The sequence below is a fragment of the Lissotriton vulgaris genome, chromosome 3_2 (assembly GCF_964263255.1).
Source record: "Lissotriton vulgaris chromosome 3_2, aLisVul1.2, whole genome shotgun sequence".
NCBI lineage: Eukaryota > Metazoa > Chordata > Amphibia > Caudata > Salamandridae > Lissotriton > Lissotriton vulgaris.
In genome coordinates, this window is record NC_141690.1 from 35,690,318 (window position 1) to 35,717,025 (window position 26,708).

A 26,708-nucleotide genomic window follows, 5' to 3' on the forward strand; every position below is an offset into this window, starting at 1 on the left:
GCGGGGCGGACTATGCAGTCGACCCAACACCGGGCCAGCGGTCAGACATCACCGGCTGTGAAAAAGGAGGTGTGGGTCGTGGGCCACTCATACGTGAGGCGTGCCGCGGACGTATTCAAAGCAGGTGACATGATTCACGTAGCTGGGGAATACGGGTACAGTGTGTCCTTCTACGGAAGAGGCGGTCTCTGTATTGACCAGTTTCAAGCATTTTTCGAGGGTTTGTTAGGGCGGACGAGGTCACCGCCGTCTATAGTCATAGTACATCTAGGGGGCAATGATTTGGTCACCACCGGTAGACGACTTCTCCTGGAGGCAATGCTTTCCACTGTAAGTTGGTTGGCGAGGAGAGTTCCGGGGTGCACAATTGCATGGTCCCATATGATCCCACGAAAGGTGTGGCGAGGGGCTATTTCTGTTCCTGCTTTGAATCACTCTGTGAGAAAGATTAATAACAAAGTGAGTAGGTTGTTCCGTTCCAGGACATTGCATTCTATTTCGCATGGCTGTATTAATGATGACAGTATGTATTTGGGGGATGGTGTGCATTTGTCTCGGGTGGGGAATGAGTTACTCATAGGAGACTTCTTAGCATGGTTAAAAACGTTAGAACATGACCTTTAGGTAGGAGCTTTGTGGGGGGTCCGGATAGCCGGTCAACTATCCGGCCTGTGGCGGTAAGGTCATGATCGGTGAGCACTAATTGGAAGATCCCTATGAGTGGGCGTCACCCAACACGGATGGGAGCGCTCGGGAGAGGTGGCCATAGGCCCCTCAATGGGGAGGCGGTCCCTTCTAAGGATGGGTCGCCGAAAGAAAAGGAAAGGCGGTCAAGGCCCCTTCCTGTGTAGGAGGGGTTACAGCCCCCTCCTGGGGAATTTCCCGGGGCCAGTGACGTCTGCGACGGCAGATGTGGTAAGTTGTGCGGGGTTTGGGGGGGGTCTACGCTACCTTCTAGATACCTCACACGAGTCCTCGAACGACCTTTAAGTGGCGTCGAGTTTTATTGGTGCCCCCGTCAAGTCAAAGGGAAATTGGTAGTTGCACTTGAGGTACGCCTCAGTGCTGTCGCCCCTCACCAGTGGGGGGGGTATTTCTGGTTAGGGATCTTGACACCGGTTACGACCTTGCCGTTGGCCCTTAAACGTTAGGATGTACAATTTCATAATGTCAAGTAAATGTTTGTAGGATGTTAGTTCGGCTAGGAGAACCTCTGTATTAGAGAATCTGTTAAGGTTAGCCAAACATCGCAATGTGGTAATGAAATTGTACATTAATATGAAACTGTTTAATGTTTTAATTTTGTTTTAATAAATACGGCCGGGAGGGTCACTCCCTCCCTCTTCCAAAAACTTCAAGAACTGTTTCCGGTTTCCCTCCTTTGGGGATTGTGTTGAGAGGGGGTGGCGGGTATCTTAGCCATATGGAAAGGGGCGACCACTCGGTCCCCCCGCACGTATGGCAGAGTACCTCGATCCCCCCGGGAAGCCATCTTGGGCGGGAAGCGTGTCTCGGCTGGTATGCCCGAAGCGGCGTAGCCGGGGCGCGCTTTTTCCCGCCCTAGAGTGGGCTGGCCTAGACACTGACGCGGCTGGCCACGCCCTCAGGGCAGGCAGGGGCGGGTTTACGCCCGCCCTGAAGACGGATAAAAGGGGACGCAAGACCAGAAGGCATCCTCTTGTTCCTGTGCTCTGAAGCTGCACCTCCTCGCTGCACGTGAGCTCGAGACGGAACGAAGAGCCAATTTTGACCCACCCACCAGCCCCTGATGACAGCCAGTTGTTTTGAATAAAAGTTAATGAATAATTCTAATTTCATTTACAGGTCGTGGTATTATCGTGTTGATTTTGAGTGTGTAATAAAGAATGGTCTATTTCATTTATGTCTTGTGATTAAAGAAATTCATTTATTTTCTTTTAATATGGTCGTAATGCCAATGTAATTTTAGTTTGATAGGATTAGTTAGCATTGTCGTATTTATTTTGGTCGGGCGGTAAGGTCATGATCGGTGAGCACTAATTGGAAGATCCCTATGAGTGGGCGTCACCCAACACGGATGGGAGCGCTCGGGAGAGGTGGCCATAGGCCCCTCAATGGGGAGGCGGTCCCTTCTAAGGATGGGTCGCCGAAAGGAAAGGAAAGGCGGTCAAGGCCCCTTCCTGTGTAGGAGGGGTTACAGCCCCCTCCTGGGGAATTTCCCGGGGCCAGTGACGTCTGCGACGGCAGATGTGGTAAGTTGTGCGGGGTTTGGGGGGGGTCTACGCTACCTTCTAGATACCTCACACGAGTCCTCGAACGACCTTTAAGTGGCGTCGAGTTTTATTGGTGCCCCCGTCAAGTCAAAGGGAAATTGGTAGTTGCACTTGAGGTACGCCTCAGTGCTGTCGCCCCTCACCAGTGGGGGGGGTATTTCTGGTTAGGGATCTTGACACCGGTTACGACCTTGCCGTTGGCCCTTAAACGTTAGGATGTACAATTTCATAATGTCAAGTAAATGTTTGTAGGATGTTAGTTCGGCTAGGAGAACCTCTGTATTAGAGAATCTGTTAAGGTTAGCCAAACATCGCAATGTGGTAATGAAATTGTACATTAATATGAAACTGTTTAATGTTTTAATTTTGTTTTAATAAATACGGCCGGGAGGGTCACTCCCTCCCTCTTCCAAAAACTTCAAGAACTGTTTCCGGTTTCCCTCCTTTGGGGATTGTGTTGAGAGGGGGTGGCGGGTATCTCAGCCATATCAGATCTTTACAGTATACATCTTCCTACAGCAAGTCATTCTACTGAAATTTGGGTTCCAAAAATAACAAATAAGAGTTAGTTAAGGCAAAAGGCAAACGTTTTTTAAAAGTCTTTCGGCTATCATTGCAAAGCGTCCAGCCACTAGCACACTTCAAATAAGCTGTATAATGTCCTGATGATGTAGAAGGCCCTTCATGAAAAATACTGGCTACAGTTACAAATGTTCTTCTAGAAATAGAAACTTGAGAAGCCACAGAATTTGTAATTAAAGTTGACAATTTACTCCCATCAGCTCTGCATCGTTGAAACATTAAAATTACATATTGTCCGTATCTATGGATAAATAAAGTTGATAACATTTCAGACTTGCATTGAGAACAGACCATGTTCTGATGCGCATCTTTAACTAGTTTATTAAAAGGCACTTCTTTGCAGTCTGGTAATGTCAAATATAAAAATCTTTCACTGGGTATCTCAGTACTACTTAAAAATGAGCAATTATCACACTTATGTTCCCATTTATAAGAAAGGCCAAAAAGACTATCAATATCTACACCTTCATCTTCCAAAACTGTAAACATATACATGATAAATTCCTGACAATCTTGCTGAATATTCTGAGAAAATTGATTTACTCCTGCACATATGTCTAAAACATTCCTTAGTTCTGAAACACTTGCTACTTCACTATCACCACTACTACACATTTCAAATATAGAATTTAAAGAATAGCAAAATGTATGCTCCTGATTTTCTATAATATGTTCCTTAACATTTTTCAGAAAGAAAACAACATTAACTACTACATTTGCATAGCAGTTGACACCAGACCTATTTTCAAACTTAAATCCAACAATCTCTTCAATACTAACAGTTTTGCTACGGCTACCAACAACAGCTACATCTTTTTTTCGTAGTTTCTCGACTACTTCAGCACATTTGTCCTCATTTTTCCTTTTCTGACCAACTATACACCTTTCAATTGAAGGATATTGAGGTAAACTTGGAGCATATTCTCTTCTTAACCTATTATACTCCTTCACACAATTTAAATCTGCACTAATCTTTGTCTCATCATAATCAATTAGATAAAGTCCACATAAAGTTCTAACTCGCGATAGAGCAACATACGCCTTACCCTCTTTGAATATAGTGCTTCCAATATTTACCAAAGCACAATCTACACTTAAACCTTGAGATTTATGTATAGTCACTGCATATGCCAAACAAATTGGAAATTGCTTACGACGGACATATAAGTCTTTCACAAGCAAAAAACAAGTTGAACATCGACTAATTTGTTGAACTTCCTCAATCCCATCAAATTTTATCCTCAAAAATTCAATCTCATCTCTATTTGTATAATTGACAAAACCAACAACATTACCCATTGCTCCATTTACCAATCCTTTTTCTACATGTAAATTTCTCCTTAAAATTATCCGACAATTTAAACATACATACAGATTTTTCTCTAAACCAGCAGTTTTAGATATAGTTTTTTGAAGAGAATCCAATTTTAATTTAAACTTTTCAGACAAAACAATAGTACTACCTTCATGCTCTATTCTATCTTTAGCTTCCAGTTTCTTAATTTCTTGATTTTCTAAATTCAACATTTTCTCATTAAAAACTGAACATTCTTTTAGAGTTGGCATCAAGCATATCACTGACTTATCTGCTACCTCTTTACTATATATTTTCTCAGGTACATTATCTTCATTAGGAAACAGCTTGGAAAGTAATCGGGTTCGTAGAGTGTGTTTCGCATCTTCAGTTAATTTTCCAATCCTAATATCTTGAAGAATACTTCCATATTTAGTATCCTTTGCCTGTCGCATATTTTGAATCAGTTCAGTATATTTGAAATGTGACCATATATTTACATTTCCAATACTGCCCAGGCACTTTCTGGTCTCCTCATGTGTAACAGTTTCAAATACAGGTTGTCCTTTCACAGGAGTTAGCTGCAGTAGATCTCCAAAAACTATGACATGTTTACCTCCAAATAACACATCATACTCTGTCTTAAGTGTCTGTTGCATTCTTAAATGCACAAAAGCAAGCATTAAATTGGAGACCATGCTTACTTCATCAATGATAAGAAGTTTCATTTTTTTAAGGACTCTAGAAACTTCAAAACAAGCTTCTCCAGATAGCTTCTGATATTGTAATTTATTTTCATGTTCAACTGGCAGCATCAGTAAACGATGTAAAGTAACACCTTTAATATTATGTGCTGCCAATCCAGTTGGAGCAGTAACAACTCATGACAGTGTTGACTGAGTTGTTTGCTGTAAATATGTAGTAATTCCTTTAATTAGGAAACTTTTACCAGTCCCAGCTTCTCCACTTACATATAATCGAATAGGTTCAAATGATATACATGAGCAATCTTTTCTCTCATGACGAAAGCCATGCTCAATGTGCTCTGTCACTTCATCATATATCTGTCTTTGCTCAACATTAAACTGCTTCTTTAATTCTTCTAAGTCGATTACTTCCTCTTGACCTTGCTGCATTGCTCTTTCCACCTCATCCATGGCGGTGGCTGCTTCATTTTGGATAATTGGTTGTCCCAGTGGATCTTGACTTAATGAAGCCGAACTTTGACTACCTTGTGAACTATCTCTAGCAATCTCCGCTGCAATTGTCGCTTCTTGCTCTATTTCATCATTCAACATTTGGAGATAATTACTAAAAACAGGACATTCAATATTACTTTTAGATGCGTTGAATGAATCTTCATAACTATCAAAGTCTCCAAGTAGTTCCTCTTCTCTACGCCATGGTTTAAAGAGTTGCAAAAGAGCAAAATAGTAAAATTCTCTTTTATCAGGTGTTTCGCAACTCAGTTTCAGATGATTTATCAAGTGTCCTTTTCTTTGTTTTACCAGACATCCTTCATGTCCAATGACAGCATGTACACCTTTATCAATATTCTCCGTAACTTTTCTTTTAAAAGTATAATTTTGAAGTATTTCATACAGATAAATGTTTTCAAGCAGAGTACTTCTATTTGGATAGTATGTATCCAACATATTTGTTTTCAAAATGTCTGTACTGTTTGTTTCTTTCTGGGCTAAATACTCAATTTCTTGCACAGGTTTCAGAACACGGTTTCGTGTTTCTGCTAGGCCCAAACTCACCCAGAGAATAGTCCTTGATTTCGCATAAAGACTTGCTGATGATAATCTGTCACAACATTCATATGCTCCAATTTCTCGATGAGACAGCATCTTCAAACTGTACGTATACAATTTCTTGCTCAGGCTCTTTTCATGAGAAATGTCTTCCCACATCTCCTTCAGTTCCGTCTTTTCAGATTTCGTGATGTAAGACGTTACATATCGAGCCACAGCAATAGAGTTGTCTGCAACATATTGTATGTCCATGTTAGCATTCCACATGGACAAAATGACTGGGTTATAGTCATTAATATATTTCGATTCTTCACCTCTTCTTAAATTGTACGTATTTTTAGGTGACCTCCTTCTGATATTATGTCGCAAACATGACATCAAATTATTGACTCTTCCTTTTGAAAGTACCCGTTGTGCAAATCTAAAGCGACATTTGGTGTAAAATTTGCTCTTTGATTTGAATTTTCGCCGACAATATTTTCCACAGCGATGACTTTGAAAACGTAACACTTTTCCTCTTAAGTCCTTATCAGTTGTACTATTAGGTATGTCACAAGTGGCATACTGTTCAATAAAAGACAGTACAGTCTCATCCGAGTCTATTCCAAATTTAGGAGCATCCTTGATCCATAGCAGCATATGAATATGAGGAGCACCTCTTGCTTGATATTCTTTTCTCCAAAAGAAATCCAGTACTTCACCAAGAGGCGGATTTTTCTTGTTTGTAATGAAAGACATCATAGCTTCAAATCTATCATTAAAATATCTGCAAACATTAACTGGATCTAATGAACACAGTTCTCCAGGTGTCTTGTAGTTTATGTTTTCTATGTTTGCATTCGCCTCCCGAAGAAATTCAATTAAATCTTCCCAAGCATACTCTGCACAGCTTAGAGTTAAAAACCATGTTGGTGCTCCTAAGTTTCTAAGCATGCACTTCAAATCTCCATGACGTCGGTACCAATACTCATTAGTACCCCGCTGACAAGCCATTAAATTAATTAGATGTGAATCCAAAACACTATCTTTCTGTTGCACTTTATCCATAAATTCCTTTGCTGAAATATTTTGCAGATGTACACCACTTTTTAAGATATGATTTACTGCATAAGACAGACCAGATAAGTCACTCTCAAACAGAAGATGAAACAAATATGGAATGCATTGGCGAAACCTTGGATCTTCTGCATATAATCTTGTTGTCCGGTACTCAGATGCAGGAATCTGCATAGGTCGATCATCATATCGTGTACCTTCACCTGTAGGAAATAACTGTGGAAAACAACGACCTTCCAAACTTTCTTCCCAGACACTAATAGGATTTCCTTTCGCCTTTTTCATCTGAAATAATTCAATAGCATTCCCTATTGCTTCTTTGGAATGCAGTAGATGAACACTGTAATGTTCATAAATTTCTTCAGATCTGGATACATCAACTTTTTCAATTTGTCCACTAGACAAATCACTATCCTCTTCTTCACTTACATCTTCCTGTTCTACGTATACATCTTTGTAATACTTATTATTTTGCACTAAATACAACGTTGCCTTTTTCACTTTCCTAACAGCCACTAAATCTTGCCAGATTTTCTTACTCTTTGTAGGTACACCATTAACTAGAATACCTAGAGGTTCCTCTTCTACATTTTCAACACCAATTGTTTCCATATTTTTTTTTAGATCAAGAGGCAAATACACAACTCTACCCTTTAATCCTCTTAGTAAGTCTGAAGGATTTAATTTACCAGTCTTAGGCTCCATTTGAACAATAGCCTGAAAAGGATGTACACATTGAATCAGAATCGTCTCATAAGTATTTAAATCCATCAATTCTGATGGAATATTTACCAACTCTAGATTATTATGAACAGCTCTAGCAGGCATTTTATTTTCATTTAATTTATTATAACAATATTTACAAACACGTTGCTCAAAACCCAAAGCAAAATAGTTTTCCACCAACAAATAAGTTGCAAAATCTTTCCATTGACCATTACTTTCATCTTCACTTTTTAAATATAAATCAACTAACTTCGTTTGACTTTTGTAATGAATGCGTCGACAACAGACACAAGAAAAATTTGGTTTCTCACCTGCAATTAACTTAACTTTATTATTTCCTGTTCAAAATTTTCAATATTTACATTTTCAACATTTTCTAACACATTTCCTTCTATAATTATATCAGTTTCTGCATTATCTTTCTCTGGACCAAAATAACTTACCTCAATTTCTGCACAAATCTTCTTAACATCTAATTCACATCCATACAAAAGAGCACTATTTAACTTTTTAAGTTTAAGTGCTGGACTTTTTGCATAGTACAACTTTCTCACTAATTTTCTAATTTTAGTATGATGCACTGCTAACATCCGGAAGTGATGAAAGACACTCTGGCATATTTTTTTAGAGAGACAAGCCAGAGAATGGCCTTGCAGACCTATTTTCTCGCGCACTCTGCATTGATCTAATTCTTGCAACATTTTACTTTTTTTTTTTAGACTTTCTTTAGTGTACTTACATAAGAAATTGCGAAAGAAATCAATTGGAAAGGGGCGACCATTCGGTCCCCCCGAACGTATGGCGGAGTGCCACGATCCCCCCGGGAAGCCATCTTGGGCGGGAGGCGAGTCTCGGCTGGTATGCCCGTAGCGGCGTAGCCGGGGCGCGCCTTTTTCCCGCCCTGGAGTGGGCTGGCCTAGACACTGACGCGGCCGGCCACGCCCTTGGGGCAGGCAGGGGCGGGTTTACGCCCGCCCTGAAGACGGATAAAAGGAACAACAAGCCAAGAAAGCATCCTCTTGTTCCTGTGCTCTGAAGCTGCACCTCCTCGCTGCACGTGAGCTCGAGACGGAACGAAGAGCCAATTTTGAGCGTGGTAATCTTTCTTTTGTCTTACAGATACTCGGTCTGAGAATGCCCAAGAAAGTCGGGAAGCGAGTCAGTACCGATCAGATGCTCCGCATGCTCATGAAAGAAGTAACCGATCTGAAGAAGCAGATGGCAGCTAAGGACGGGGAAGGGGGACCAAAACGACCTTTGTCGGGAGCAGCCCCTGGAGGGAGAGGCAAGAGGTCCAGAAGGGGGGCATCTGGGGGGGAAACCCCGGTTCCCGATATCCCGCTTGAAGAGCCAACTCCAGTACCGAAGGAGGGGAATCCGATTCCCGTGGTGGTCACTCCCGTGTCCGGGGAGGATATGCCTCCCGAGTTAGCAGCACAATTGGCAGCGTGGTTGGGGAAAGGTAGCGAGGGCGCCACGGCTGACGACGCCCGGGTGTTAATGAAACAACTGCGTGAAACTAGGGAGGCGGTGAAGGCACCATCGTCAGTTACCCCGCTGTCTCCGGCGGTAGAAAAAGCAACAGGCCCAGGTCCGGCGGCAGATGCAGCTTCTGGTTCAGGTAAGCGGCCATTGCCGATTGCGAGGGAGGGGTCTGCACCTTCACGAAGGGAGAAGGTGGCACAGCATGTTCCTCTGGCAATTAAGGCAAAGATTTGGGCGGATGAGTATGTAAACATTTTTTCGTTGCTTACCGATCATTATGAGATGGAGCATGTTAAGAGCCAAAAGGAGCTCATGCATCCGAGTGTTTGGCGCGAAAAAATGGCCGCCTTTAAGGTCGACGAAAACATTGGCACTTGGGGCAGGGCATGGGGAATCTTTACCTCCATCATGGGCGAACGTAGGCCCGAGTTGTTGACCGAATTGCCTATTTATCAGTCACGGATCATGGAGTATTACGTATCATATGGGGGCAATCAGTGGTTCTGCTATGATAATATTTTTAGAAAAGCGAAAGAACACGAAAAAAACTTGACTTGGGATTGTTACGACTCCGTTTCATGGTCAAAAATGGAGAGTACAGGAATGTTGAAAGTACCATTGGTAGGAAGTAGCGGGGGCGAGTCCTCCCGCCAATACGCTGGGACACCCTTTCGATCGGGTGCAGGTAACGACTACCACTCTAAGCCGAATGGCAACGCAGGTAAAAGGGGAATTTGTTGGAATTTTAACAGGGGTAAATGTACGAGGCCCCAGGGGTCGTGCAAGTTTAGACACGAATGTGGGGGGTGTGGGCAGCCATCCCATCCTGAGTCCATGTGCAGAGCCAAAACGGGTGATAACGGTGGTAGGGGAAGCGCCAAACAGGTCTGAAATAGTCCGAGGGGCGCCTTCACCAACTCCGATTGATACCATGGCGATGATTCCTTGGCTCAACGAATACCCGGATCATGCTTCCGCTGGGGTGTTGCGGAACGGGTTTTCATATGGTTTCCGCATCCCAGTTGGGGATTTTCAGGGTGTAGCAAAATGTAAGAACCAACTGTCGGTCTTGCAACATACGACCGTGGTACAGGAAAAAATTGGGAAGGAGGTTACTCGAGGTCGAGTTGCCGGTCCATTTGATGTGCCACCGATGGCTAACTTTGTTTGTTCCCCTTTAGGGGTGGTCCCCAAGAAGGACCCGGGTGAGTTTCGACTGATACATAATTTATCAGCCCCACGTGGTCTTTCCGTGAATGATGCAATAGACCCGGAAGTGTGTTCGGTGCGGTACGCATCTTTCGATGAGGCCGTTGCCATGTTGAATCGCCTAGGGCCCGGTGCGCTGATGGCAAAGTCAGATATTGAGTCAGCGTTCCGGTTGCTCCCGGTACACCCAGACGATCAGCGTCTCCTTGGTTTCATGTTTCAGGGTCACTATTACATGGATAGATGTATGCCAATGGGATGCTCTATATCTTGTGCCTATTTTGAAAAATTCAGTTGTTTTCTGCAATGGGTCTTCACAAAGAGGACGGGTTTTCAACATGTTATGCATTATCTCGATGACTTTTTGTTTCTGGGGGCAGCCGGGGATCCAGAATGTGGACAGGCTTTGAATGAATTTCGTGTCTTAATGAAGCATTTTGGTGTGCCATTGGCACCAGGTAAGACTGTGGGTCCCTCGACTTGCCTCGAGTTTCTGGGGATCGAGCTCGACTCAGAGGAAGGTTGTTTTCGATTACCGAGAGAAAAAGTGTTAAGATTCAGGGCATCCCTGGAGATGTGTATTAATGAGTCTAAGGTCAAACTGCTTCAATTACAACAATTGGTGGGCCAGCTGAATTTTGCCCTGAGAGTAATGCCGATGGCCCGCCCCTTTTTCCCGCTCGATCGCTCAAGCCATGGTCGGCCTGAAGGAGGGTCATCATCGCACGAGGCTGTCGGCAGAGGTTCGCCAGGACATGCGCATTTGGTTGGCATTTCTGGCGAATTTCAATGGTCGAATTGTCTGGAACAAACCGGCGGTGTCCTCCGAGGAGCTGGGGCTGTGGACAGATTCGGCAGGAAGCATTGGTTTTGGTGCCATATTCGGCACTCGATGGTCGGCTCAAAAATGGCCGACATGGTGGCACGAGTGCGGGCTGACAAGTAACATTGCTTTTCTTGAACTTTTCCCTATTCTGGTGGCCCTGAAAACTTGGCCCGAGGGGTTCAGAGATCACTCTGTGGTGTTCTGGTCTGATAACATGACCGTGGTTGAGTGTATCAATAGTCAGGCAGCGCGATGCAAATGGATTCTGAGACTGCTCAAAGAAATTGTGTTATTGTGTATGCAATTGAATGTGCTATTTAAGGCAAGACATGTGCCGGGGGTAATGAACCAAGCGGCTGACGCGCTTTCTCGTTTCTGTATGCAGGCCTTCTGGGGTTTTCTGCCCACAGCGGACCCGGTGGCGGCACCCTTTCCCGAAGCTCTCTGGTCTCTCGGTGCCCCGAACTACAAAACCTTGTGGGAGAGAGTTTAGCACCCAGGACGAGGAAGGCATACGAAGGGGCGTTCCGTTCCTATTGGGCCTTTTTGGGGACTGCTAGGGGGGAGCTTTGGGGCCAGGAAGAGTTCGTAGTAAAATTTCTGCTGTCTTTACATCGGGCAGGCAAATCAGTTGCTACGGCCCAGAGGCATCGGGCCGCCATTTCCTTTATGGCAAGGGCTCACGGGATCCAGGACCCGACAGCGTCTTTCGTTGTGCAAAAAGCGCTACGTGGGTGGCAACGCCTTGAGGGTCGCAGAGTAGATGAGAGGCACCCGATAGGTCTGGATAGGTTGGCCCTGTTATTATCCGTACTCCCTGCTACGTGTTCATCCCAGTATGAAACAGTGTTATTCCGAGCCGCTTTTGTGCTGGCATTCCATGGGGCTATGCGGGTAAGCGAACTAGTGGCGAAGAACAAGCAGGATACGATGGGGGGACTGTGCCGAGAGCACATTCAGGTCAAGGGGGAGACGATGACTGTCTCGTTTGTCAGGTCCAAAACCGATCAGGGTGCGATTGGGGACTGTATAATCATACAGAGGATTCCCGGGTCTTCCATGTGCCCTGTGGTTTGCGTAGAGGAATATTTAGCGCAAAGGGTGGCATCATGGGGGGGGACCTTGTTGAGACACGCTGACGCCACCCCACCGACGAGGTTTCAGTTCCAGCGGGTGCTTGCGATGTCGATTTCGGCCGCGGGCTTGAACCCCGGCGAGTTTGGGACCCATTCCTTTCGGATAGGGGCTGCTACAGAGGCTACAGCCAGGGGTCTGAGTGTAGAAGAAGTAAAACGTGTGGGGCGTTGGTCCTCGAACTGTTATAAAAGGTATGTGCGGTTGCACATGTTGTGAAGCTGTAATGATGTACTCACGCTTCTTGTTTTTGTTTGGTTTTCAGTTGCGCAAGCCTACGAGGCGGGGCGGACTGTGCAGTCGACCCGACACCTGGGGACCAGCGGTCAGACATCACCGGCTGTGAAAAAGGAGGTGTGGGTCGTGGGCCACTCATACGTGAGGCGTGCCGCGGACGTATTCAAAGCAGGTGACATGATTCACGTGGCTGGGGAATACGGGTACAGGGTGTCCTTCTACGGAAAGGGCGGGCTCTGTATTGATCAATTTCAATCATTTTTTGAGGGTTTGTTAGGGCGGACAAGGTCACCGCCGTCCATAATCATAGTCCATCTTGGGGGCAACGATTTGGTGGCCACTGGTAGACGACTTCTTCTTGAGGCAATGCTTTCCACAGTAAGTTGGTTGGCAAGAAGAGTTCCAGGGTGCACAATTGCATGGTCCCATATGATCCCACGAAAAGTGTTGCGGGGGGCTATTTCGGTTTCTGCGCTGAATCATTCAGTAAGGAAAATTAATAACAAAGTGAGTAGATTGTTTCGTTCAAGTACACTGCATTCTGTTTCGCATGGTTGTATTAAAGGGGACAGTATGTATTTGGGGGATGGTGTTCATTTGTCCCGGGTGGGGAACGAGTTACTCATAGGAGACCTCATAGCTTGGTTAAAGAGTTTATAACATGACCTTTAGGCAGGAGTGTTGTGGGGGGTCCGGATAGCCGGTCAACTATCCGGCCTGTGGCGGTAAGGTCATGATCGGTGAGCAGTAATTGGAAGATCCCTATGGGTGGGCGTCACCCATTACGGATGGGAGCGCTCGAGGGAGGTGGCCATTGGCCCCTCAACGGGGAGGCGGTCCCTTCTAAGGATGGGCCGCCGAAAGGAAAGGAAAGGCGGTCAAGGCCCCTTCCTGGGTAGGAGGGGCTACAGCCCCCTCCTGGGGAATTTCCCGGGGCCAGGACATCTGCGACGGCAGATGTGGTAAGTTGTGTGGGGTTTGGGAGGGGGTTTACGCTACCTTCTAGACACCTCACACGAGTCCTCGGACGACCTTTAAATGGCGTCGAGTTTATTGGGGCCCCCGTCAAGTCAAGGGAAATTTGTAGATGCACGTGAGGTACACCTCTGTGCGGTCGCCCCTCACAAGTGAGGGGGATATTTCTGGTTTAGGGATCTGACACCGGTTACGACCTTGCCGTTGGCCCTTAAACGTTAGGATGTACAATTTCAAGTTAAATGTTTTGTAGGATGTTAGTTCGGCTAGGTGAACCTTTGTATTAGAGAATATGTTAAGGTTAGCCAAATATCGCAATGTGGAAATGAAATTGTACATAATATGAAACTGTTATTTTAATGTTTTAATTTTGTTTCATATTTTAATAAATACGGCCGGGAGGGTCACTCCCTCCCGTCTTCCAAAAGTTCAGAACCGTTTCCGGTTTCCCATTCCTTGGGGATTGTGTTGAGAGGGGGTGGCGGGTATCTCAGCCATATGGAAAGGGGCGACCATTCGGTCCCCCCGAACGTATGGCGGAGTGCCACGATCCCCCCGGGAAGCCATCTTGGGCGGGAGGCGAGTCTCGGCTGGTATGCCCGTAGCGGCGTAGCCGGGGCGCGCCTTTTTCCCGCCCTGGAGTGGGCTGGCCTAGACACTGACGCGGCCGGCCACGCCCTTGGGGCAGGCAGGGGCGGGTTTACGCCCGCCCTGAAGACGGATAAAAGGAACAACAAGCCAAGAAAGCATCCTCTTGTTCCTGTGCTCTGAAGCTGCACCTCCTCGCTGCACGTGAGCTCGAGACGGAACGAAGAGCCAATTTTGACCCACCCACCAGCCCCTGAGGACAGCAAGTGGTTTTGAATAAAGTTTGATGTGGTGACTCTATTTCTTGCAGGTTGTGATGATTATCGTGATAACTTTGAATATGCAATAAAGAATGGTCAATTTGTAGTATGTTTTGCAAATAAAGTAATTCTGCACTAGTGTTGATCAGTAATCATGCTTTTAATAAATTGTAATTATTACTGTCATTTAGTAATTTAGTCATTTAGTAATTTAGTTAGAATTGTCGTATTTATTTTGGTCGGGCGGTAAGGTCATGATCGGTGAGCAGTAATTGGAAGATCCCTATGGGTGGGCGTCACCCATTACGGATGGGAGCGCTCGAGGGAGGTGGCCATTGGCCCCTCAACGGGGAGGCGGTCCCTTCTAAGGATGGGCCGCCGAAAGGAAAGGAAAGGCGGTCAAGGCCCCTTCCTGGGTAGGAGGGGCTACAGCCCCCTCCTGGGGAATTTCCCGGGGCCAGGACATCTGCGACGGCAGATGTGGTAAGTTGTGTGGGGTTTGGGAGGGGGTTTACGCTACCTTCTAGACACCTCACACGAGTCCTCGGACGACCTTTAAATGGCGTCGAGTTTATTGGGGCCCCCGTCAAGTCAAGGGAAATTGGTAGATGCACGTGAGGTACACCTCTGTGCGGTCGCCCCTCACAAGTGAGGGGGATATTTCTGGTTTAGGGATCTGACACCGGTTACGACCTTGCCGTTGGCCCTTAAACGTTAGGATGTACAATTTCAAGTTAAATGTTTTGTAGGATGTTAGTTCGGCTAGGTGAACCTTTGTATTAGAGAATATGTTAAGGTTAGCCAAATATCGCAATGTGGAAATGAAATTGTACATAATATGAAACTGTTATTTTAATGTTTTAATTTTGTTTCATATTTTAATAAATACGGCCGGGAGGGTCACTCCCTCCCGTCTTCCAAAAGTTCAGAACCGTTTCCGGTTTCCCATTCCTTGGGGATTGTGTTGAGAGGGGGTGGCGGGTATCTCAGCCATATGAATCCTGTCGTACACTACAAATGCTACTACAATTCCAACTGTAAACAGGAGCATTAGGACGTCCCTCTAAAGCTTCACTAGCCATAACATCTTCTGCATTTCTAACCACAATTTTCTCTTTCTCAATAACACAACCATACTTCACCTCATACATTTGACCACTAGTGTCAACTGCATGCAACAGATCGTTACTTTGAAAGTAACTCTCTTCATTAAAAAATGGCTCAGAAGTTGAAGTATGCATCCACTTCCCAGAAAACACTTTACAAAAATTACTCCTATTTATGTGTCTCTTCCATTTACTTTTACCTTTGAAAACTCGAATCGCCTTATTTAAAATATTTATTCTATTAAGTATTAAAATAAATAATGTTCTTTTTGTCTCAAATGCGCGCTCAACGATACCCTCATATATTGTTTCTTTTTAAAAAAAGCAGATCTTCTTTTAGAAACTTTCTCCTTTTGTAATAAATTCGAAACGACTCTGTTGTAAAACATACGCTTCCTTATTTGGCTGAATTGATTACTCCGGGTTTTACTGTACAGACTTTCATCTTTCCTAATTCCAGAAACATTATTATCTTTGACTCCAGATCTCCTTTTACATAGTGATATCGTTTTCTCCTTCTGAACTTCAATATTTACATTTTTCCTTCCCAAAATTATTTTAAAAAACTTTTTCGTTTGCTATACAAACCATTTAATTCACTTAACAGATTACTACTTCCCACAGAGACAGTTCAATGTATGTTACAACAGCATACTCACCATGTCAATGTCTTAGCATATGCAAAATGTCATACTAACCATGAACAACCACCTCATAATAAAGCTCTACATTAATATGTAAAAAAGTGCCTATACATAGTATATTCACAGATATGCAGGAAACATGAGCATTACATTTAGATCCATATCATAATACCTCTCTGTAAATAAAGGTGGAACACTGCCAAACATAATACAACAAGATTTCAAAAATAATGAGCACTTCACAAGTATTAATTAAAAGAAACCTGAAAGAATTATACTCCAATGATTTCTAAATCTGAACTCCTTGCAAAAGAACACATGTACCAAGCTCATTAAAAGATAATTTGAACTGTCGATGGAGAAAATCTCAAAAAACATATGTAGTATAAGCAGATAGAACCACATGTGAAAAATTTAAGATAAAATCATGTTCTAAACATTTCAAAAAATATTCTTTATTATTTTCATCACCACCCACAAAAATTGCCAAAGCAAAAAAAGGAACTCACCTGAAAAAAAGAATATATACTCTCAATTTCTCAATTCAAATGGCAGGTTGTTCCTTTCAGGCACCAAACACTCTAAAAATGGAAATAATAAAATGTTATTAACTTATTACAAACTTATTTCCTACACAATATACAACCAGTATAGCATTGAACAAGCATAACTAATAAGTTCCCCAAAATCCTCTCCATTAAAAATAAATACAACATTTCTCATTTATAAAAGCATTGTGCAACAGATATGTCACTTTTCCCCATGTTAAAATTCATGCACCTACAACAGTAGGCTTTCATAACTAAAAGGCCAAGTCACAAAAACAAAAGCCTTATTTATGAAAACCTTGCGCCGCCAGTGCGTCACTTTTAGCATGGGAAAAGTGACGCACGGGTGGCGCAAGGCCGTCATAAATAAGGCCCTATGTCCATAGACAAAAACTACAGGGCAAGCATTATACACATGCAAGCAGTACACTTGCACAGAACCACAAAACCCCAAGGGCCACCATGTTAATATATATCCTTAATATAATAAACCTCTGAGAATGGATACATATTTGCGTGGCAGCCCATAACAGAAATTTGGCGTCCTCTGACTCTGATCCACTACCAAACACCCTAACCCCCCCCTCCCTCCCTCTTCACTAAACTCCGCACTCCACCCCACCCGGACCCCCTATTATAAACCCCCTACCTACCCTCCCTGCCCAAGGCCACCATGAGCCTCAAACCACCCCTGGTAAAGTTATAAGACACAGCATTACTAAAACTCAAAGAATAGGCAACAGGCAGATAAACTAAATAGTACATAAAGACACATATTTTTTACATATTACTTTTGAAAAACATGTAGTATTTTTTTTAAATCTATCATGCAACTGGCCCTCTAGAACCGCTTTCAAAACGTCAACTATAAACCTTTACATTTCATTTTTAAACCATACACTTTCAATTACATTATTTATTTATTTACAATTCATGTAATGTTACACACCTTTTCTAAAATACACCAGTCCCTGTTATTTATAAGGATTTATTTTCATTCTTCATCAGTGATACTTTCTTAACAAATAATGAAAATCACTGTAACGTTTCAAACAACAATGCTAACGCAGTAAAAATAACTCTCCATTTGCTTTCCTTTAAGAATGTAGATTATGTACCCCACGCATGCGTTCCTTGATATTTGCATTTGGCAGCGAATACCGACCTTGAATCGGAAGACATGAACAAGAGCTCCATTGTCACATTTAAAACTGAACGTAGCATCTGCTCACACACATATCTTTCACTTAGCTAACATTCACAGAAAACAGCATTGGTGTAAAAAAAAATTGACCTTCCTTTACAATTTGCTCAAATGACTCCCTTATTTTTTAACGCATCTTCCACTTCAAGACAGGCTATTTTTTTGATAACTACTAAGCAATATTTAAGTGACTAGACTGCTAGAAAATTTATCAAGTCATTCTGCTCCTCTCCACTGCATAGCCGGCGACCTATTTCTGTGGAGTTGCTATAGAACCGGCAGTGCTGCGCCGTTTCCGTTACCATCTTGGTAAATTCAAAATGGATGTCACTCCTGCCTTCGCAAACGAGCCGGACCACTTAGAACTATTTCGACAGAGAATGCTTCTCTACTACGGCACCTTAGCACTCTCAACTTTGAATACTTCATATCGATTATCATTTCGATATTCGTATTTCACCTTTGTGCAGCCTGTATTTCATTGCCTGAGCTGTGATTTCACGTGGGCCCTGGATTTATGTCTCTACAATTTGGTACCTCCTGAAGCGAATTACAATCACCTCATGAATCCGTTAATTGATCATGAACAGCTTTGTTACAACTGAGGGTTTATGGCCTTTGCAGGGATACAAGGAGTTCTGGGTCATTGGAATATATTCGCAGCGGCGCAAGATTTCCTAACAGAGAGCTACATCGAAAACCCACCGAGCTGTCCTCTGATGGTAAAAGACGCTCCGATAATGACAGATCATGAATGCTCCTTTCCTCTTCTCAATTGGATGGCTGACATGTTTTCAGATAATAACAGTGATTTCCTGTTAGAAGCACTTGCTGCCTACTTTGCCTACACAATGGACGGTTAACTCTTTCCTAACAGAGAGCTACATCGAAATCCCACCGAGCTGTCCTCTGATGGTAAAAGAAGCTCCGATAATAACAGATCATGAATACTGCTTTACTCTTTTCCATTGGATAGCTGACATACTTTCAAATGATAACAATGATTTCCTGTTACAAGCAGAAGCTACCTACTTTGCCTAAACAATGCTTCGATAACTCTTATGCAAGCCATTGACGTTCTCATTTCCTTTTGCTTCCCTATATTCTTCACGTTCTTTTCCATATTTTCTTATGAAGAACAGACCTATTGGCTTTACTAACAGTGGACATTATGATTTCGTGCTGGTTAAATTTTGGTCTTTTATGTGGACTACATTTTTTTCTTCAGCTACTCGATTTTCAATTTTATTTTTTTACACTCTAATCTCAACAATTTTATTGCATATCTTATCTAAGGTTATTTCAAACATACTCGATGCAAAACTCGCTAATATATGCTACATGTGCCCTAATTAATGTGTAAATTTTAAACAAGTTTTTTATAACTGTAAACGCCATATCGCCTCTCAACTGCTTATTTCCGCCTCACACGCCTCTGCTCCTTTAATTTTCTATAAAATTATTTTTTTTAAATACTTTACAGAAAAATATGTTCTTTCAACAATATTTCCATTGTTACTTGTGCTGTATTTCAAGTGCAATACTGCAACCTTCAAAAGATATCTCAATACAGTAGTTCTTCTCAACACTGATTTGCGAACGATACAACAGATTACATACATGCACCTCTCACCATTTTGTCGCTTTTGGCGCCTTTTTTTCCCCTCACACAGTAACATAACAAAAACTTAATAGTGCTTTGCATGTACACAGCTGATTGATAAACTGATGATGTATAACCACTAGCATTTTCATATATAGTTCCTAAACTGAAAGGCCAGAGACCTTCTTCCATTTATTAAAATATAATATACTTCCTTATAAGAGTGTACAATTTTTTTTCCAAACTATATTCATTTTTCTTCAACTATAGCGTTTGTATTCCATGTACTACTGACAATACCAATTACTGTGTTTTTTGCAATTTCTGTACTCATATTACATAATGATTTGCCTTCAAAACAGTGCATTTCTGAATAAACATTTCAAATATTCACGTTTTCTCTTTTAATCCATAATCTCAACTGAAATGATTATATATTGAAAAACTATTCATGTCTTCCACGTAACCTCAACTGTACTAACTGAGTACCTTATTTATGAAGACCTTGCGCCGCCGGTGCGTCATTTTTTAAAATGGGAAAAAGTGACGCACCGGTGGCGCAAGGCCTTCATAAATAAAGCCCTGAATGTTTTCTTTTCTCGACCTCACTTACTGATACTAGAACCTGCAAGCCAATTACGGCCCGTGAACTCTTTCTTAGTAGGTCGCGCACCGTACAGACAGTTGTACCTCTGTTAAAAAAAATGTATTACTGTTACCAAGCACCGCCACAGTTCCACTTCACTCAGGGTTAATCACTGCTCCCACGCTTCTACAGGCCAGTTGCTATGAAGTATTTCTCTCCTTATCCCCCTTTCATCTCCACAATAACAAACAGTTCTCCGCCAGCCACCAGAGAACAGAGTCAGATGCAGAGGCACCAACAAGTGAAATACGACATACCCTCTACTCTGAGAATGCAACCAAGCGGTAATTGTGAAAGAAAACATTCAGTAGCGCTTTAAAAATACCAATGCAATTATATAATTATTTTTTTGAAAACGTTCCAATTACTTTGATAGGACTATCTGTGTGTGCCTCCACAGCAAACTTCCTCAGCCCGGACTGAAGGTAGACACAGACAGACACACAGACAATAAGATAACACAGGGCAACGGAGATGGAAAACAGAAGGGACATGAAGATGCAGTCAAACAGCAGGACTGAGAAAGATATTTATATACTCCGTTTCCTACCTCAATGTACGAACACATTTACTGCACAAATCTCTGTACAACCTCATGGTCAAAACTTTTGATTTTATTTCACTCGACCACCTCCCTCACCCCACCAGTGCAAACCGCGACCACAAACCGCACTATAATTTTGTCGTCTAACAGAAACTTTGTGAATACCTTAATCATTACCACTTTAGCCCCCTTCCCCCTCCCTCTCGCCCCACCCCCACCAGTGCAGGCCACGACCACCAACCAGCCTGAAATTTTGTCGACTGACAAAAAGTTTACGAATTCATTAACCATTAGCATTTTTTGACAACGGTATCACTAGTAATTTACCATTTCTCTCTCTTTCTGCATTATCTGTCTGTCTGCTAATATCATTTCTTCACTTCCTGAACAACTTCTCTCATTATATATAAACGCTTCAAAATTTCAAAAATAATTACTCTCTATATTAAAAATATTTTTTACTGCGTATTCAACATTTAAATGGAAGAAATTACTTTTAGAAATACAACACATTATGACAGCCAAAAATTAGTTATTACGAGGAAAATCAATCATTGTTTGTGATTAAACTATATTTTACGGTACATGACAAAACAAACTGTTACAGACTTACCTTTACCAATGCACACTCATATAACTCTCTTCAGCCAATCACATTTCCTCACGCAAAATTGTAAAGTCAAATTTACATTTCAATTGGTTGTCCTTCACAATATTTCCAATCTCACGTGAGAGTCACCCATCACCAACTGCCATCTCCGGCTGTTTCCATGGTAACACCTCATTCTGCACCTGGCTGAAGGCACAGGTCAAAAGTTCATGTCTCAACGTTCTACAGCAAACTAAGAAGACTATTTTCCCTCCAGAGACACCTACCAATCCACAGCTCTGTTACATGTCTTTTTTTTTCACACCCAATAGTACTTTTCGTTTAACATAAACATTAACATGCAACGTACTCTTCAATCTCCACTTATTACAATCAACCAATCATTTTTATTTTTTTAACCACACCCAGCCTCATCCTTTTTTTAATCCTGACTTTCAGCTTCTAACTACCATTCCACTTCCAGAACCGATTGGAGGACGACTACAAATCCCTTGAAAATGAAGGTCTGGCTAATAGGACACAGTTATATTCACTGGAGTGAAAAATATGCAGTAAGCAGACGAATTTGCAACCTTGGTTTACCAAATGTACACATAACGTGGATTGGCAAAAGAGGATTGAAATGTCACCAATTGATTCCGATGGTGAAAACTTTTATGCATCTCCCAGAACCAGACCTTATAATTGTGCACTGTGGTGGGAACGATCTAGGCACAATCACTGGGGTAGGTCTGAAAATGCTTCTAAAAGACACCTTTCGACAATTGATGACACTTTTTCCTCGAACTGCCTTGGTATATTCCAATATATGCCAAAGACAGAAATGGAATTGGTCCAATCAACATTGTGCACAAATTGAGAAAGCAAGGAGACATGTAAATAAATCTGTTTCTGCTTTCCTCAGAGATTATATCATGGGTTCTATTTACCACAACAACTTGCGTTACCACATGCAAGACGTCTATAGGAGAGACGGTGTTCATTTCACGAATGAGGGAAACAGAATCTTCCTCTGCAACATCAGGCTCTGCATCGGTACTTACTTATAAATGCAGAAAACACTCAATTAACACAAGGGCTCTTTTCAGAGCCACCTTATATCTAAGCACTCAAACTTCTGATTTATCTCCATTTTCACACTCTTGTAAATAGGTGTGCGCGACCGGGTGCGCGCACCCCGCAACTTTAAAAAAAAATATAGATATATATCTTTTCGCGTTTAAGGGCCTTACTGCACACCCCGAGAAAACCTACGCAGCAAGACTATCTCTACCTTCTCCCCTTTCCATGTTTCAACGCTTTGAAATGAACAATATATTTACTCGCAGTGACAAAATGGCGGTCAACACTTCCTGATTTCCTTCGAATCGAACGTTAACAGACGTCACGCAGCAGAAAAAAATTCCGCTCACGCGCAGCCACCTGGGTGCACGCACCCGTGCGCGCCTATAGATATATAATTGACTTTAACTTTAATTTTCTCAGCAACTACTGAACGGATTTACACCATTCCAAAAAAAGCGTAATCTGCGAACCGGACTCTACAATTTTGCCAAATTTCTTATAAAGCCATTCAGCCGTTCGACCTGTAGCCGAGTCTAAAGGTCCTATGAAAAATAACATGGAGAAAACACGTTTTGGGACCCCCCTTTTAGCTCAGCCCCCACTTGACCAATCCCCCCCAAACTTTCAGGGAAGGAGCGCAGCGGACCGAGCCAACTTCTTTGAGAAATTCGCTAAGATTCTTCAACCAGGGCCAAAGTTATTCCAAATAGAATGTTGAGGATTTCCTATTGAAACTTGGTCCTAACTATAACTACCTACTGGCGACCGCCAGTAGGTAATATATATATATATATATATATATATATATATATATATATATATATATATATATATATATATATATATATATTCACTGAAAAAAACATAGGTTATAGACCATATATAGTTAGGGATTAGCATTTACAAAACCTTATTTTACTCGCACAAAACCATTGAAATTCGCATATATAGTTAGTTGGACTAACTATATATCGCGCACCTGCAATCCACTGCTGATGATGTCACATATTACATCATTCATGACATGGTCAGTGACATCACTGATGACATCACTGATGACATCTCAAATGACATCACTGATGACATCACTGAAGACATCTCAAATGACATCACTGATGACATCACTGATGACAACATCCAGTGACTGTATGTTTCTGTAAAGTTAAAATATGTCTTACATATTGAAGAATGAGTCGATGTATAAGTGTCTGGATGAAGGATTTAGTAGGTGCATTACTGACTGTATGAGAGAGTGATTAAATGTGTCTCACTGAGTGCATGGGTTAGTGACTAAACTGTCTCAATTTGTGCATCATTATATCTGTTGTTCTGTAAACTGCTGCATGTCTTGATCAGTAGCTATATGAGTAACTATATGGGTTATTGATTGGTTGCCCAAGTATTTGTATGGGAGAGTGAGTGTGTGTGTGTGGGTGGCTGGGAGGTGTGTGACTCTGTGCATAGATGTGTGAACAGTTGATTCACTAGATGTATGGGTTCAAAAGTGCATGTGGAAACAGCTGTATGGGTGGTTGACTGTGTGCATGAGTGTATTAGTGAGTGAATGGATATCTCAGTGCTACATGTCAAAGTAAGTACATATTTAAAACACAATACATGTGAGAGTTGACATATATAAATTACTGTGTATAAGAGCCAGTGAATGTGTAAGTGGCTGCATGGATCATTGAAAACTTGTATCAGGGATTGTATAAGAGAGTAAAAATGTGTTAGAATATGTTTGAATAAGTAAGGTGTGTATAATTGTATAGTTGAGGAAATGGAGGTGTGATTGATTCTTTGCATGACTGACTAGGTGTGTGAGTAACTCCATGGATGAGTGACAGTCTGTGAGTGTCTGTTTACACTGAGTGTATCTAAGGTTATATTAGAGTCTGAAGAGGTTCATCGTATTATCACATGAATGATGTCATCAGTGATGTGATAAGTAATGTCAAATGAGATGTCATCAGTGATGTCATTTGAGATGCCTTCAGTGATGTCATCAGTGATGTCATTTGAGATGTCATCAGTGATGTCATCAGTGATGTCACTGACCATGTCATGAATGATGTAATATGTGACATCATCAGCAGTGGATTGCGGGTGCGCGATATATAGTTAGTGCAACTAACTATATATGCGAATTTCAATGGTTTTGTGCGAGTAAAATAAGGTTTTGTAAATGCTAATCCCTAACTATATATGGTCTATAACCTATGGTTTTTTCAGTGAATTTTCAAGGTTTTGTAAATGCTAATTCCTAACTATATATGGTCTATAACCTATTGTTTTTTCAGTGAATTTCAATGGTTTTTTAATAGCAAATATCAAAAGCTTTAAAAAGTCAAGTACGTGGTAGGTAAAAACATTTTCGTGTTTATGCACGCTGATGTGCTTTGAACGCTGCCCCCCCTCCTCTTTTCTTTTAGGATTATTCTCTCTTTGCAGATAGTGAAGGGTGGGTAACACAGGCCTTTGCCCCCGTTGTAACCCGTCGTGCCTGCTTCCCTCTCCATTTGATTGATTGTTATCCTAGCATTTATTGTTTTGGAATTGGTTCTCTTTGGTTCATTCTCTATTTACAAACAAGCACAGAGTCGCAATACTCTGTTTAGTCTTTGCAGATAGTGAAAAATCCTTAAAAAAAACAAAAGGAATCAAGCAAAATCAGATAATTGCGCCTGCTCCACACCTTGTCCCACAATCCATTTGACCTGAACACACGTCCTGCGGTGCCCTGGTCCGACCATCACATATACCTGCGCCAGGAAACGGCGTGGAGTGCACTAGAAGGGAGAGGCGGCGCGAACGAGCCTCCCCCACCTCCCCAGGTGGAGGTTTCTCAGCTACACCCCAGCGCTTCACTCGACCAGCTGACTTGCGCGCGCTCTTGCGACACAGTGCCTCACTCAGCCAGCTGAATTGCGCCTGCTCTTGCTATTACAACGTCTCACCCGCCATCCAACGGAATTGTACCCAATCTTGTGGTACAGCGACAGGTGGCTGCTACGGAGCTCACGAAATGGCGGTAGGCTCCACAGACTTGGGCCTGGCCTGCAAAGATGGCTCTGGGCAACCGTGGAACTCGGACGCTTGACTGCTAGGGCATGGGCCCCATTCCCAAGAGAGTCCCCTCAGCCTTGAAGACTCTACAACAGTCACCGGGACCCCCGACTCCCGCAGGCTTCCGGTGGGGAGCGGCTGCCATGATTGCTCGCGGAATGGCCACGACGGAGCCACGAGATGGTGGTGCTCTCATGCTGACGCCAGCTTCAGTCTGAAACATCCAGAAACACTGTAGACTACCAATTCGATCAGTTCCGGTGGAGCCCCAACGTGACCCGGTAGAGAAGAACTTGCCCTCCCCTCTTTGACTGATGGTTCTTATAGCCTGTCCCTTCTGTTGTCATTTAACAGAACTTTTTGGACTGCTGAAAGCTCAATAACTGCTGAAAGATCAATAACACATCAGAACTTAATATCAATAGGGATGTCCAAATGTTCAATCAGTACTCGCTTCAAAACTGCATACGTATCTCGTGATATCAAGGTTGGGCAACCAGTACACAACAAGGAGTTACGAGTCCCATTTATACCGGCGCCATTTTGGGCAAGGCCGGCAGGTCCAGGATATACTCAAAATGTCTCCACCAACCAGCGGTCGGACCAGAACCCCTTTCGGCAGTCCAAAAAGGTTCCATTAAATGACAACAGAAGAGATAGGCAACAAGAACCATCAGTCAAAAGAGGGGACGCTTTCGTGAATGGGGCCCATGCCCTAGCAGGCAAGCGTCCGAGTTCCAAGGTGTCCCAGGGCCATTTTAGTGGACGAGGCCCAAATCCAAAGAGCCGGCCACCATTTTGAGAGTCCTGTTGCAGCCGCCTATCGCTGCACCGCAACAGTGGCCGCAATTCAGCTGGATGGTGGGCGAGACGCTGTAGCCGCAAGAGCGGGCGCAACTCAGCTGAACGGCGGATGAGGCACAGTGCTGAAAGAGCGGGCGCAATTCAGCTGAATGGCGACTGAAATGCTAAGGGGCGCCCCACTGCAGCAGAGGAGCCTCCACCTGAGGAGGAGGGAGAGGCCCGTTTGCGCCGCCTCCCCCCCCCCCGGGCACCCCACGCCATCTTTTGGCGCAGCATTGTAGGATGGCCACACCAGTGAAACTTGCTGGAGACCACCTCGGTGCCATCCGGATCTCGGCGCGTTGTGCTGCCTTCGGCGTACTGTAGCAGCAAGAGTGACCGCAACTCAGCTGGACGGCGAGTGAAACGCTAAGAGGCGCCCCACTGCAGATGAGGTGCCTCCACCTGGGGAGGTGGGAGAGGCCCGTTTGCGCCGCCTCCCCCACCC